Genomic DNA, 17,230 nt, shown 5'->3' on the forward strand with positions numbered 1-17,230 from the left:
GAATAAAATTTGCTCTTCAGAACTCATTGATGCATGAGACTGACGAACACTACTTTCATGTAAGGCAGCCGCATGATAGGAGGATGGAATATGTATGAAAAATAGGACGGCATGACATATTGACATGTATGATGTATAAAGTGTAAACTAAGCACAAGGTGCTTGAACTTGTTAGAATCGATGCAAGCTAGAAACCATATGAAAGATGAAACCAATATCACTCTGCCAAATTAAAAGGGTGCCCTAACAAATGTATTTGACCAAATTAGAAGCAATACATGGCAACAGGCTAGAAATAATATGCAATATGCAACGAATAAAGGTGACTCATCGTAAGTGATTGATGCAGAATACAGAAGAGAGGTAGTTTCATGTAAGAACAAGGTTAACACATAGATGTAGTGTGTACCAAAAATAGGAAGGCATGTCATATTCACAGGTATAGTGTGTAAACTAAGCAGATGCAATTTACCCTAATTAGAAGCATTACAAGCTAGACACCGTATGCAAATGCAACCACATATCACACTGCGAAGTTAGAGCAAGCACCTATGATGGTGGTGCAGGGGAAGTGCGGTCTTCAGGTACAGAGCTACGTTCAATATCTTCATTTAGGCTTGCTATTTCTGTAGAATCCTGTGGAGAGGATGAAATTGCATTCTTTATAAGAGTATTGCGTCTCATATTAACCCACGCGCGTGACTGTCTCATCATAAGCGATGGACGCAGGATACACAAGAACAGTAGTTTGATGTAAGAACATGGTGTGATAGGCAGATGTAGTATGTACCAAAAACAGGAAGGCGTGTCATATTCACATGTATAATGTGTAATCTAAGGAGATGCAATTTAACAAATTAGGAGCATTGATGAGGGATACACAAGAAAAGTAGTTTGATGTAAGAACATGGCTAATAGAAAGACGTAGTATGTACCAAAAACAGGAAGGCATGTCATATTCAGAGGTATAATGTGTTAACTAAGCAGATGCAATTTACCCTAATTAGAAGCATTACAAGGTAGACACCATATGCAACATGCAACCACATATCTCACTGCCAAGTAAGAGCAAGCACCTGCGATGGTGGTGTGGGGGAATTGCGGTGATCACTAGAGAGCTACGTTGACTATCTTCATTTAGCCTTGCTATTTCTTGAGAATCATGTGGGGAGGATGACACTGCACTCTTTAAACGAGTAGGGCGTCTCGCAGTAACCCACTCGGGTGACTGTCTCATCATAAGTGATTGACGAGGGATACAAAAGAGCATTAGTTTGATGTACAAACATGGTTAATAGACATATGTAGTATGTATCGAAAACAGGAAGGCATGTCATTATCAAAGGTATAATGTGTAAAGTAAGCAGATGCAATTTAACCAAATTGGAAGCAATACAAGCTAGACACCATATGCAACATGCAGCCACATTTGACAGCGCGAAGTTAAAGCAAGCACCTGGGATGGTTGTGTGTGGCAATTGAGATCATCAACTGCAGAGCTGCGTTTACTATCTCCAACTGCTGACACTGCACCCATTAGAGCGCTGAAATGCTTAGTGCTTATCTTCGAATTACACTGGGGCGACTTCTATCTTTTCTTTTCTGCATTCATCAACACTGCGTCAGAGTCTGAAATACCCATGCATAAAAAAACAATAGTGTGAGTATGGGTGAAGTGTGTGCACAATTAGTACAGTGTAATGGTAGCAGATAGCAGGTCGGTGAGAAATAAATGACGGGAGACATATCATAGCTCTACAACATGCATGGCACACTAAATTACTACAGGATTCTATGAAAATAACAGTCGACTGAAAGCAAATAGGCTAGTCCATTTTTTCTGCACCGTCCGATGTACAAAGAACGGGCAGATCGCCTTCATCTACCTCCAGCTAGTCAGTGTTGACGATCTTCCTCGAAACGCCAGCGACCACCGGCCCAGTATTCCTCCCCTGCCTGTGCCTTCCCCTCGACCTCACCGGACCGCCGTGCTTGGCACCGCCCCTCGTCCATCCATTCAAGCCCCGCCGACCTGCAGATCGGGCATAAGCAGCTCCTGCGCCCCAGACCCCTATGATAGACACCGATGCGCCGCTTCCCCGGGGAACAGGCGGACTAGGTGCTCCGTGCGCCTAAGCGGGTGCTGCTTCTTTTAATTGCGGTTCGACTGGCCCTGAATTGAAATCCAGGCGGGCTACTGACCTCTAGCAAAGGTGAAATGGTAAAAGGGAGGAAACCTTGTGCATTTAGTATCACGAAGAAGATGCAGTAAGAAGCGCTCAACTAGTTTCTTTCGTGGGATGAATACGGTGTGAGCGGAGACGTAAGATTTGCACGAATAAGGGAAGAGGAGGACCTCTTTCTACTGGCAGTGCTGTGTCCTCCTTCTGTTTTTCCGACGATCTTCTTGTTGTTCGCCGGAAACCAGAAGTTGTGGAGGACGGTGCAGCCTTGGACGAACCCATGGCCAAGTTATTGAGTGTGGTGCGGTGGCCGTCTGTCGGCGGCGGGGAAGCAGATCCGAGGCGGCAAACGACAGCGTAGCGGGAACAGCTCCGGTGCGGTGCACGGTTGCGACAGTGGAGCCGCAGTAGTGAGGCACAGGACGGCATGGTCGGAGTGGTTCTGGTACGGCGCACGTCGGCGTCGGCGTCGTGGAGGCAGCTCTGCCTCTGCCTCAGCTGCTAAGTCCTTGAGGGCGTTGCGGTTGCGGTTGCGTTGGATGACGACATCGGGGTACCGGCTCCGGCGTGATGGAGGAGGGCGGCGGTGGATTGGCCGCTATGGGGTGGAGGACGAAGGAGGCTGGGGTTTTGCGGCTGGTGGAGAGGGCGTTTTCGCGCCCACGGAGTATGAATGGGCAAACAGAGGGAGGTGGGGAACTAAGGGGGAACAATGTTTCGGTTTGAGACGCGCTTGTTTGAAATTTGGGGAAAGTTACAAACTTTCCCCCCATCTAAAATTTCGGACATATTGCGGGTTGGGGGTAGGACAGTCATGTTAGGTGTCCCAAATGTGGGCGGGATAGATTTCGGCCGAGCGCATGGGTAGGCGCCCACAGCGTATGAATGCTTCTCGGAGGCGGTTGAGACTGGCGTCTTGGTGAAGTTACAAACCTACCCCGGTTTAGACCTTTGGACATCGGGCCGATAGGCTACACGGGCCAGAGTCAGGACAGTAATTTCCTACCACCAAAACATTAGTCTCGCGCGGTTTCGGGTGACCAGAGGCCTATTTGGCGCTTCGTTCAATATTTGGGAGTAGAAGCATTAACATTTTTGGTTCTCTTGAATTGAACTTTCAGGATTTGTCAAACTTCACAAATCTTTACTCTTGAAAATCCTAAAGCTACGATTATTTTGGAATGGAGGGGGTACATTTGAATATACATTGTACGCGAGTATATATTAAAAAATATGCAACTTACCTCAGTTCATGCCTGGTTCCAGATATAATCTCCTTGGTTGCCAAAAAAAAGTTAGATATGCGTATGAATATATATAGCATGTTAAAACTCACAACAAAGATTGATGCCCCCTTTTACATCTGATTTACAAATGCCATTATCTCGGGTTCAAATAGATGAATGCACTTCCTATGAATTCGAATCTTCAAAATCCCCTTTATGTTGAATTCGACATGTATTCTATTTCGTAGCTAGCAATTTGGAATGTATCCATGCAAGTGACAAATGTATAAAGTGCTTCACACTAATAACATGGAGTGCACTAATTAATGTTTATATATGAATTGCAAAAGCATCCATTGCATGTATTTCAAACCGCTCTCACTCTATGGATCGATAATATGAAATAAACATATGCACATGCTAGAATTCAATAGAGTATGGGTGTCTGATAGACCGATTTTCGTCCATACGCAATTTGTAAAATTCATGATCTCATCCAAAAATAATAATGCCCTTTATATTTTAATTTAATGCGTAGAACCGCCTTTTACACGTAGATGCACTATGCCTCGCCCCGTTCTCACAAACGCATTATATATCTCTCTATCTAACGCATAAGTGCACACACTTTATATGCATCGGCATTTCTCTTTCACACATGCTCACAATCTCTCTTAGGGTGTCGGGGTGTCTCACGCACATGCTCTTTCTGTTTCTCTCTCTCTTTCTGACTACTATGTACCACTATTTTCACTAATCTCAGTTGGAAAACACTATTTCTCTCACATGCATATATACACATGCACGGTCTCTACTAGCCCTCTATAGGCATATATATGTGCCTACGTGTCTCCCGCACGCACATTATCTTTAGGCCTCTCTCACACACATTGCCCCCCCCAGACACACCTCTCTCTTAGTAGTTGGCAGATATGATTTTATCATATCATTCGGTGGGATATCCCTGGCTGTTAGGCTGGATGGTAATACGAGGCAAACTTTTACCCTAGTTCGGATTGGACCCTTGCAGTTGAAGAAAGAGCCTACTCCTGGTACTGTATATTAGTGATAGCGGTGTGTACAAAGTACACGTGAATACCAGGCATTGTGCGTGTGTGTATACTATCGACGAACTAGCCCCAAGCTTGTATAACATACTAAGGGGCTAGGGTTACAAATCATATATAGTCGGCTTATCACCAGTGGGGATAGAGTCCTCCGCGACTCTGGTAGCTTCGTGTTGTACGCCGAGTCCTCCACATGGGTCTTCGTATAACACGTCTCGGTCCAACCTATATGTGGCACAGGATGGAACCGACCCATGAGTCTTCATGTTGACCCACCACAACTAGAAATGATGTGCCCACCACACCACACACGCAATCGGCCACTAAGAAGATAAGCATATACAATAGTACAACGGTATCTTGCTCACGATACATCTCCATATTTTGTTGATGACACTGACGGACTTTGCATTTGATGCGTGCTCCGTATTTTGTTGACGACACTTACGGTCATTGTATTTGAAGCGAAAGCACGATATGGTCACTGGAATTCAGAATAAGCTCATCACGGTCACCACATACATTTTGTCATGCTAACCAATATGTGGTTGGATGGTTAGAGGACAGTGGTTTCTCGAGCCCACCAAGGTTAAAGTCCCGGTGCTCGCATTTATCTTGTGTTAATTCCAGTATTTTCCGGCGATGTACGTTCAGTGGGAGGAGACGTTCCACTCAACTACGAGGCACCTATGGTGACTTCGTAAAATCTCAAGATCATATATGTTGGCCCACTCTCTCGAAGGTGCTCATAGGGGTAGGGTTCGCGTGTGTGCGCTTATAGCGGTGAGTGCTTGCGCGTATATAAGAGCCCTTGCGTCTGTACCGTGTTAAACAAATACATATCATGATTATATGGTCACTGGCTCACCCGTACAACTCCGTATTTTGTTGATGACACAATCAATTGACCAGTCAAACGTTCCACGCGGCGCAACTAGTATTGCACCATCGGGGCGCGTAACCGTGGGGCCCACCTGTCAGCCCATATATGAAAGAAAGCAATGGTAGTTTGAGTCTGTACTGTGTTAATAAAATAGGAGTACATTTTAGGGTGATCATACTGTCACTGGCTCACCATACAGCTCCATAATTTGTTGATAACACGATCAATTGACCAGTCAAACGGTCCACATTCAGCAGCGCACATTACCATAGGGTCCACCCGTCAGCGCGTATATGAAGGACAGAAATGGTAATAAATTAGTGGTCGGTGGGTATTCGAAGTCGTGAGACCTCTGGTTGGCAGTCACCGGCGGTTGGGGGGGCGTTCATTGGGCGGTGGGGTGGGGATCCCCGGAGAAAAAGCTCGGTTGGGGGGGCTAGAGGGATGGCCGGTGCGGCGGCGGACCGGCGGTGGGGAGTGGTTTCGGGGAGGGCGGGCCGGCCGTGGGTGGCGGGGGCTGGCGGTTCGGCCGGTGGTGGCTGGCGGCTCAGGGGGGGTGGAGTTTGATGATAAACTGGAGGCCCTTGATTTTGTATCCAACGGCTGGAAAATCTAATGACCAGAGATGAAAAAGTCAGTCGACTGACGTGTAGCCTCACCCCGCACGTACACATGCACGCACGCAAGACACGCACGCATGTAGGCGTGCAACGCTGACACGTACACACGCACGCATGCTGGCGTGCAACACTGACACGTACACATGCACTCACGAACACACGCACGTACGCACCCATGCATGCAACAATGAAACGTACCCTTGCACGCACGCAACACTCGCACGCCTGCATGCACACAACACACGATGCAAGACACACACTCAACCTATACGTGCATGCACCCTTTGTTAAGGACATGGATTGTTACGGGTATTAATCAATCTTATCTGTGATAAGCAGAACATTGATGTTTGCAGCGGTCTTTATGAATCACAACCTATCAAACGGGCTATAAACATAGTAGGCTTATCTACATGAAAAAGATGACATCACACTTAATGAACAATCATCGGTTTATGAAATGCCCGCTTCTGACCGCCCTGGCCCACCAAAGGTTCCTCTGCTGTGCGCTGCTTGCGTTGGATCACTGACATGCTGGCCATGCACCCAAAGAGCCCACACGTCAGTGGAAGAATGGTGCGGTGTCCTAGGTCAGAGTCGAGGGCGCCACTCGCGGCACGCCTGGCTGAACACGCCTCCGTGCCGCATTCAAACGCCTCCATGAAACCCGCCCGTGTGGAAGCCGAGAAACCCACTCTGGACACACGTCCGTTCATGACCGGGCCGGTGTTAAACGCAACGCCGGCCGAGCTCCTCCCGTCCGCCGTCTATTTAATATTCTATTTAAATGAGGCCAAATGCCGGCCAAGAATCGCACACCTCCGCCGCTCCCCTATCTCCTCCACCATTTTGTCCACTCTTACAATGGCTTATGAAGAGTAGTTATTCCGCATCCAAGCCGGCTGGGTAGCCCGCCGGATACGAGCTATGCAGCTCGCTGATCCACCTCCCTCCCCTCGCCCGACGGAGCCAGTTGCTGCCCCAAGCCGGCGCGCGGTTCAGCAACTCGCCGCTCCAGGCCAGCTCGAGGAGGAGCGGCGCACGGGCGTCGTTGCTGCCGTCCACGCCGCTGCCTCGTACCGCGTCTCCCATTTCTGTGGCCGAGACTCCCATGCCGGCGCCCGCGCCATGCAAGCAGCGACAGAAGCCGGGTGCGTGGAGAGCGACGAGTCGATGGCCAGCGCCTCCGCGTCCGCCGCCATCATCGATGAGAAGTAGAACACGGGAGGCCGCCGCCGCTTGGGTCCCATGAAGGCCACCGCGGAGGTGACGCCGCCGTACACATCAGGTGTCTTGCCGGATCCTTTTGTCGCGAGGATCTTCGTCGATCCCGCATGGGCTCCACGGAAGAGGGGAATGTTAGGATGAACTCGAGCCGGTGCCGGCCATGGCGAAGTAGTGGCCAGTGATGAACTCGAACCAGTGCCGGCCACCATCATCTTCGGCACCAGCCAATGATATCAGTTGGGCAGTGGGGAAGCGAGCCGTCCTTTGCGCTGAAGCATATACCTCCGGGGCTCCCGACAGTCCGGTGAGCGTGCTGCCGGACATGAGGAACACAAATCGATCGACGGGCGACCATTTAGGCCAGGTATTATATACATGTGCTGTCCAGAACTAGCACCGCGTAGTTCATTTGAATGTAATGAAATACATCATGTTTGTATGAAAATCCGGTATTTTATATGATTTCCGTCGTTGTTTATATGAAATATCAGTTTATCTACGTGTTTGCGTGAATTTCGTCCGGTTGGTTGAGTTGCTGTCATAATGTGTGCGGCTACGGTTGGATGGCGTAATTTGCGGGTCGCCGGTCGGTCTGCGGGTGGCTCGGGCGGCGTTGTGGGACAAAAAAAACACAGCCCGTGCGAGCTCGTCTCCAACATGCGCGCTGGAGGATGCATGACAGCATGAGCACCCGAGCCATTCCTCGTTCATCGGTGGCAAAGGCACCGGTGGACAAAAGGGTCGCCAATATTTTGGCTACCCCGGGCAAGATCCAAACAGCCCCTCCCAACAGATTCAAATCCCTCGTTCACCGTGGAATTTTGCCATGTGTTGTTTTCATGGACTAGCAAGATACCCGTGCATTGCACGGAACATCAAGATGCATTTTTTTACAAACTCCCGCATGCATGCAAGGGATAATTAATGTCCTCCTTTGCTAGTACCACGAGGCAAACACCATTAATATTGCATCGATTAGTGTTAGTGGCCTTGTATATCTGCAAATTGTAATTTTGATAGTGGCCCCTTGTATATAAAAATGGAGGAAGAAAGATGAGAGATAAGGTGAGGAGGAGTGGGGCATGGTGGTGACTGGTGGTCGGACTGCGCGGAGGCATGGGGATGAACGGTGCATTATGTCTAGGTTTGTATCTCTCTCACACACACCCACGTAGGTGGGGGACGTGCATGAAGAGAAGAGGTGCACGCACGGCGCACGTACTCACGTATCTTTCCCAACCACACCCGCGCGGGTACACGGTGGAGCTCATTTCCGTACGAAAAAGGCAGCCCACGTGGTAATTTGGCACGTGTACTGGTTGTCCACTTGGTGGAGGGAGGATCGTCTACCACGGGTGAACAAACAAATTGCGACTTGACGCGTTATGTTAAATTAAAAAAAGAGGCAAACCATGTGGGGCCTACCTTAGAGGCAAGGCTCTATACACTAGAGTACTTTTGATGTGTCCCGTCAACTCGCAGAACGAGGAGAAGCTTGCTTAGTACGCCGTCTCCCACGCCCACGGGCGCGGTGGCTCGCAGGATGAGGTGAAGCTTGCTTACGAGTAGTCGTACTACTACTACTACTGTACGCCTTTACGCCCGCTCCCTCGCCCACACGCGCGGTGGCTCGAAGCACGAGGAGAAAATTTTACTACTCCCTCCGTTTACTCCTCATCCCTACTACGTACTTAGGTTAGTACTCCCTCCATTTACTTATACAAGGCCACTATAAAAAATACATTTTGCATCTATACAAGGCCACAAATAGTAATCAAGACAAAATTTACTACTCCCTCCTTTCCAGTTTATGGCGCAATTTCAAAATCTCTCCAACCAAGGTAGACGGTGAGTGGTCAAATTAATTTCGTAGTTTGCACAAGTAATTAGTACGCTCGTTTTTCTCAAGAAGTTATGTTTACCGAGGCATTAATTAGAACGAATGCATGAATGACCACTAAATTTCCATGAACTTGTACATGCATTGGTTAGTTTCCTCTTGACACTGCTTGCGTCGGGTGATCTAACGCACCTCGAAATCCAACATGTAATGGTACTACTACTAGTATAGTAGAATTGAGACTTATCAAACGGAAAAATGAATGTTTTTTAGATGAGCCCTATAAACCCTAGTGGGTACATACTCCGTAAAAACAGATTTTTCCAAAACTAAGTCGCTCCCTTTCATGAATTCTATACTATACTCCTCCGTCGACGCTCCCTTTCATGAATTCTGTACTTCCTGTCGCCGACATGTGGGACATATAGCAACCGGATCGACGTGTCAAGCACCAAATAACAGTGCAGAACAGCAGGGGGATGCACCCCACTCGTACCGGCCCAGTAGTAGTAATGAGCAATGAGACGTCAAATCACAATGCCGCACCTTCCCAGACGGACGAAGCAACCATTATTTCACACTTCGGTTCGCCATCATCTCAAACCACGTAGTATTGCTTCTGCCTCAAGAGGGACACGCGCATCGCCTTGGTACATCATGACACGTGGGACTGCATGACAGGCCATGCTCCCCCGCCGATCGCTCGGTAAAATCACCTCATTTTTACTATACTTCCTCTGTATCGGTTTACTACATGGCATGCACGTCGTTCTAGGTTGAGAATTTAACTGGCTATATATGTGATGAACAGTACTCTAGCCTTTTAAAAAATGTATACTTTTGTACAGTAGTACTATCGATGGATTGCGCCATGGAGCAAAAATTGAAATTAAAAAAAAGGTGGTACATATAGAGAGCGCTCGTCGCCAAATTATGCATATAGTACTATTAAAAAAGCTAGTACATGCTTAATTGGGGTGCTAAATTCTATTAAAGAAATACTAGTAGTATGTACATACTGAAGAGTTAAAGTAACGAGAAGAAACATAACATAGTTCTGCCGGGGGCTCAGCACAACACACCCCTCAAATTAAACTAAGCACACCTGAAATTAAACTATGCAACTAATCCGGTAGACGCTGCATTAGAAGTTTAGAACCACCATGAGCAACAACACTGCCACCTTACTCGGAGTCCTCGTCCATGTCCTCGACTTCGTCCTTGTCCCTCTTCCTCTTGGCCGATACTTCTTTGCTTGAACAGCACACTTGGCTGTTGCTCTTCATCCAACCCTTGTAGATATTGAAACAAAGGTAGCCATCCATTGCAGCGTAGTGGATGTGGTCTATAGCTAGTACATTCCGCTGCCATGCATGACGATGAAACATGTAATGAGGTTTCTCCAGTTTACGGTACGAAGGATGAACCATGGCTCCTGCCAGGGTCAACATTGAAGGCTGATGAGAGGGCACCAGCCGATTCTTCTGGAGGTCGAAGGGGTTGCCTACAACGAGGCCTATCTGACCCAGGACTTCTTTGTCGTTCTTAAAGTCTACAGTAACGAATTTCACTGTTTTGTCCTTGAGGAAGTTCTTAAAATCCTGGCACTCAATGTCGGCATGGCATATGTGGTAGACCAAGCAATCGTTATGTACGCAAACCTGGATCACGGCGGGCTTCTTCCTCTCTTCGTCCTTTAGATCCTTCTCTCGTCCCAGGACTGTGGTGTACTCAACATCTAGCCCAGCGACCCACTCATCATCTAAGTTTTCGAACATGCGCCTGAAGCGAGAAAGGCATCCTTTCACCGTCACGGAAGAATGGGTGTTCGGCGCCGGTGATGGTTCTAACCTTGTACTCACCGCCGATCGTGGAGATTTGGGACGCCATGGATTTGGGAGGAGGGTTAGGATTAGTGGAACTGCCGTAATGTGAATGGACGGGATGACTAGGAGCGAACCGCCGTAATATTGAAGGACGTGCGGGGACGAGTAGGAGCGAACTGCCAGCGTGCGAACGGCAGGGTAGTGGCTTTCCATTCTCCCATGATACGGGCTTCCGAGAGCCCTTGGATCTGAGATCGAACGGTTGCATGGCGTGATTCTAGACCTATGGGTGAATATCCTATCCTGGAGGGTTATTCTGTAAATTTTCAGCAACTTAGCATGCGACCGTTTGATCTCAGATCCAAGGGCTGCCAGCAGCCCGTATCATGGTCGCGCCTACCACGACCGTCGCGTCGCTCGCGCGGTCGCGCCCTTGGAGATTTAACACGGTGCGTTAGGCTATCTGATGTTGGCATGTCATACATAGTCATCACTTAGTCACTCATACTACAACAAGGTTGGCTATAAGTGTATTTTTTACTCCTCTCTATCTCTTTCTTTGTACTCCCTCCGTCCCATAATATAAGAACGTTTTTGACACTAGTGTAGTGCCAAAAACGTTCTTATATTATGGGACACAGGGAGTACTAGTATTTATTGCATTTGCCAAGGAGTGACCTCTTCCAATGAAATGGTGTTGCTAAGTTTGCTTCATTTAATTAGCTATAGACTCAAAATTGTCTTTTCACCTAGGTACACGCGCTTAGCACCGTTTCTTCCTTGGGTCACCAAACTAGTCTCTGTCTTCTTGATTAACTTGCCACATCAGACTTTATGCCTATGTGGCAAGCTTAAGCACCTGTAGGAGCAAGTAAAAGTAAGTACAATAGTGCGCTTTACATGGCATTTTTGGATATGTGGAGGAAAGAGAGGCAAGGAAAAAGTGGAGAAGTGGGCTCTCATGCAAGAGCCAGCCTCTACTACATGGTGGAGCATTGGGAGAGGCACTTGTATGGAGGTGGTCAGGAATCAGGAGACTCACGCCGGTCGTAGCGCCGCAGTTAAAATGATAATGGCAAGTCAAATCAAGGGGCCCCACCTGTCCAGCAGTAACTCGCTGTCAAATCACACAGCCCTACTTTTGCAGCAGCCTACTCCCTCGTCTTCTCGCGTCTCTGTCAAACTGACTAGGCGGAACTGCCCCGCCTACCGCATAGGAAAAGCCCCGCCCTCGACTTTTAAATACAACTACATCCTATTAAGAATCCAATGATATACTTTTTGTGACATAGTAACTCATATTTAGTTAGTCAAATGGATGACCTAGAACTACGTGCAGGCCCTATAAACCGAGATGCCTAAAAGTAAAAAACCGAGACGAAGAGGGTAGTTCAGCACATATCTTTTTAGATCAATATAGTCGGGATTCACCAAGGAGAAAAACCAAGTGGTAGGCTGCTCCTGTCGTGTTGGCGTAGCAACTCAAGCAGGGTCAGTCCGCACACAAAATGGCGACACACTTAACAGGACCCCTTTGGCCGACATGTTTCTCATCCACCGTCTTGTTCCACGTACGATGCACCAAATTACAGTTTGGATCAGCGGTTGGAATTGGAGGCACCCTGGTCGTAGCGCCGCAGTAGTAGAAAATGAGCGATGAGGGGTCAAATCACAAAGCCCCACCTTTCCCGCATTAAGCTGGACGGACGAAGCAACCATCATTTCACTCTAGGGTGCAAGAGCATAAAGAAAAGAGAAAACAATGATGCGTGCGGCAGCTACCTAGGGCACCCTAGGGTAGGGGTCTCCACTACAGATCCTTTTCTTTGAAAGCGCCTCCACTACAAATCAGCTTCTGCCTCGTCCTCTTGAAGAAAACCGATGATGAGTGCGGCGGTAGGGTTTGTAGGAGTACTACGGCATGCGGGGCCACGTCGTAGTAAACGGGTTCGAGTCGACGCCTTAAATATGTGTGGGCCGCTTGGTTTTACGGGAACGAGGCAGCATTTTGGGTTCGGGGACCAGTGGAGATATAGTACGTACAAAAAATTGTGGATGTAGGTTCGACCGAAAGGCAATGATGCATGGGCCCTGCATTTTGATATACCCGGGGCCGCGTGAAATTTGCTACTCTACTCAAAACTAGTAAGGTACACATGTATTGAACGCATGAGATTTCGAAACCAAATTATGAATAAATACACACTATAGCATGTAAAGCTTTGAGTCATATATGCATGATGTAGATGTTCGTTTAGTTCTTATAGTTCATCTCATTCAAAATCAATTAGTTTTATAAAAAAATTAAGATTCATGGGGTTGTGCATTGTAAATCATAGAGTAAAAACAAATAATGGCAATTCATTTAGAAAAAATAATCAATTATGATACAGGAGATTCTAGAACAAAGGAGAAGTGCTTGTGTTTTGAGGTTTGTGCATTATGCTTAAGTTCAACCATGGAGTCTTCTAAATTGTACATGTGGCAGATCTGGTGGAATGTTGATGATATCCAACGGCCAGTAGTGCTCGGATTTTCCTATTTCTGCACTGTCTGGTTAGCTTCATCCAGCGACCATCTTTCAAAGTTATTGGCACACTATATAGTTCTTGTGCCATAGTTGCATGTTTTGGAAAAAAGCTACTAGTGGGTTGTACTATCTATTTAGGAATAGAAGATGTATACATGGAAGTTGTAGGGAAAGAGATGACATGGAGCATCTCAATTCCTATGAGTAGGGATTGGAAAAGAGATGTCATTTGGTTCACATCATAGGAACTTTTCTATTGAATCTAAAGATGACATGTATCTCAATTCCTATGAGGAGGGATTAGAAAAGAGATGTAATTTGGTTCATCTCATAGGAACTTTTCTATTGAATATACGCTAATGTTTATTTTCCTTTGAAATTAAGGGAGTATAGGAATCCATTCATATGAACCAAGTGGCTCTAAAGCTATAGAAATGATATCATGTTTATTTCCTTTTTAATGTGGAGTATATGAATCTATTCCTATGAACCAATTGGCTCTAAAGGAAATAATCCTATAAAAATCATATCATATAGAGTTCCTATGATATTCCTCGACACTAAAGGATGCTTGAAATTGCTGCGGGTGATACGATGGTCTTTCTTTGTAGACTCCTCACCCATCTTTATAGTTACCTCTCGAAGATGAATGAAATGATATATACATGGTATTCTACATGTGCAATTTGGTACACGAAAACTCGGTAAAAGTTTGCGAGGTTCGAATTTTCAATAAAGCTATATGCACTGCATTTCGGAATGGAGGGAGCATACGGCAGTTGCTAACACTCACGTGGAAGATTTGTGTGTAGGAGGAGTGGCTGTTCTGTTAAATGACATGGCAAAACTGACACTGTCGGATGCCGATCTAACGGTTCTTACAGCGTTCGTCAGGAAAAGGCTTGTGGCGAACGTTTGTCGGATAATGATTTACGGACACATGCATTGCATTGATACGTGCCCCCCTCTCTCTCACGCACACGCACCCTCACGAGTCACGACTGTCCCGAGTCCTCTCGCAGACTCCCACGTCGCACCCACCGTCTATCTGCAGGTAGACGTCACGCACATATGTGATCTTCACACCCTACCCTCAGAACTTCTAAAAAAAAGACGGTGCCCACATTTTATTTTGGCTCACACGTCACACACTTATACTATTACACTTGCGGCGAACGTTCTTTGGGCATAGTATATTGTACTCTCACGAAGAGAAGCAGTGCACGCACGCACTAGTTCTCTCACACCCACTCGCGGGTACACATAGGAGCGCATTTTTTTGAAGCTGGTACAACAAAATCACTCCACTATATATAAAAGTAGGAGCCTTAGCGCTTCCTTTACTAGGGTTCCTCTCATGCACTCTCTCATGCTCTCCAGATCTAAGCAACACATAGGTGGCCACACTCTCTCTCAGCTCACGGCTGGTCACAAATCCGGCCGGACAACCTCGACCGGGGCAGGGGTGTAGGTGCATCGTTCACGCTGTCGTCGGCGGCGAGGGAGGAGACCAACGGCTGCCCGCGCGTCCCGATCGGCGGCCGTGCCGTTCTCTCCAAGAGAGCACCGGCTCGGGAGGGCCTCCGACCCCTTCTTCCTCCCTGCGGTATTGTGGCCAAGATGCGGCCTCCCGACGCCGTCTTTGTCACATGCCGACAACCCTCAGGTATATATTCCTTTGAAACCTGCCTTGCTCTACTGCCCCAGCTCCCTTCGTGTGGATCCTTTTCTACTTCCGTCCGCTGTTCCAAAGCCACCTAGACTTCTACTATTATTAGAAGTAAAGCTAGTTCATACAGTCGACTCAAAGCGTTGGTTCAAACAGGGAAGAAAGTGGGAAAGCTGTAGCATGAATCTAGGACTTGGTTCTAAGAGGAAACTGGGGAAAGTAGTTATATCTGTCACTGTTTAAATAACCGTATTTCGTATTTGCGCAAACAGGGATGTCTGTCTCCATATCGTTTCGGGATGTCTGTCTCCGTATCGTTTCTATCCGCGCAATCAAAAGCACACACCTCAGTTTTAGTACAACTGCGCAAAATGAGATGGCTATCCCTCGTTGCCGTCGTCTAACCTCCCGTCTTCAAGGTATCCCTACATTGGTAGTAACTAAGGTAGAATGACCAACACAATCTAAAAGAAGCTGATTCGTACGTTTTACTTCCTGATTGCAGTGCAGGGACGAGCGAAAACAACTGCATCCTAGTCCGGAATGCACTTTCTACCAGTTCATCCATGGACCGAGGACTAGCTGGCACGGCTGCACGACGGTTTTTTGGACAGGTGCGCGGACAACAGGCATTGTGGTCTGCTTATTTCTGCAAATAGCGGTGCTTAAATTTAGTGGAATGCACAAGCATTTCAGCTGGTCAGTACACTGCATGGTTCAGTTCAGCATTCCAGCTGAGACCACAATTATAATTGGTTATTCTGGAATGAGAGAACCTAACCCTGGATGGTGGCAACAAGAAAAAACAAGAGTGAACTCCAGGAAATTTAAGCCTGCCGGGAGGCCCTTTGCTCAGAGAAGCCTTGCTTGTTTTTTCTGATTTGTAAACCTTCTCACAACTTTGTCTTTTGCTGTGAACTAGTATATGTTTGTTATGTTCTATGAATCATTGAGATGTATAAAATTGCTTAGCTTATGCTTTTCAAGTTTTTTATGAAGACGAGTTTAATGTGCGTGTTCCACATGAGCGCTGGACTAGCGTGTGAACGTTTGGAATTTATTACATTGTGGCCTCAATTAACTGCATGAACCACTGTAACAAGATACATAGTTGCTTATATGTCAGACAGCAGATTGTTGATTGTTAGCTGGTCGATAGTCTAGTGTTGAAGCGAGCTGAGCCAATGAGCCGTGTTTTGCACAACTGCTTACAAGTGGGGTAGCACCAACAGAGTCTACAAGTACTTATGTATACGTCGGCGCACGGTTCTCGAACGAGTGCTCTATTTCATCAAAACACACACTGCTCGTATGATAAACCATGACAACTTATGTCTTACCATGCCATATTCATGACAAAACTAGTGAGGACGCATCTATTTCGGCAACAATTACGATGGTTCTCACATGATTCACGGGCACACAAAAGTAGCAGCAATTCCCATAGACGGATTCAAACAGAGTACTAGCCCCAGAGGGGTCAATGACAGGCAAGGTTCGGATAATTAGACACAATCCAAACTACTATTAAACACTAGCTGGGGCAACTATTTCATGCCTCGATCTAATTTGGGCTGGACACAAGACGGACCTTGCCATGAACATCATCGAGGACGTCCTGCAGAAGCTCAATCCTGTGAACCTTCATGAAGACAACCTTGTGGCCTTGCCACTGATAAACTTGTTTGTGGAGGAATGCCACGTCATCTTCCTGCGTAAGCTTGCAAGAACAGTATGCCTCACAAACGAAGGAGTAGCTTTGAACTTCTTGTGCTTCCGTACACCCTGGACAACACGCCTGATAACAGTGAGGCTGGAATACAACTCTTCATTGGTATAACCGCAAATGGCTTCCAGGATCCAACAGCCTAAGAACTCTGTTTTCCCAGTGCGTATATTCAGGTCGTCCGCCTCATAGCGAGTGACATGTACAACCACACAATCCTTGTCTGCATTAGGGCTCTAATTAAAACATAAACAAATTCTAAATTACTTTTCAGTATAAGAAACACAAGTTATTTAAACCACTATGTATAGCATGGCATCGAAGCTAATAAAATTTTGCATTATTAATCACCACATACTTCCTTTTCTAAAGAAAATCAACACATACTTAGATGAAAAACCACAATCGAGATCTACAAAGAAGGAAATCACCT

Source organism: Triticum aestivum, chromosome 1D (assembly GCF_018294505.1).
Source record: "Triticum aestivum cultivar Chinese Spring chromosome 1D, IWGSC CS RefSeq v2.1, whole genome shotgun sequence".
Classification (NCBI taxonomy): domain Eukaryota; kingdom Viridiplantae; phylum Streptophyta; class Magnoliopsida; order Poales; family Poaceae; genus Triticum; species Triticum aestivum.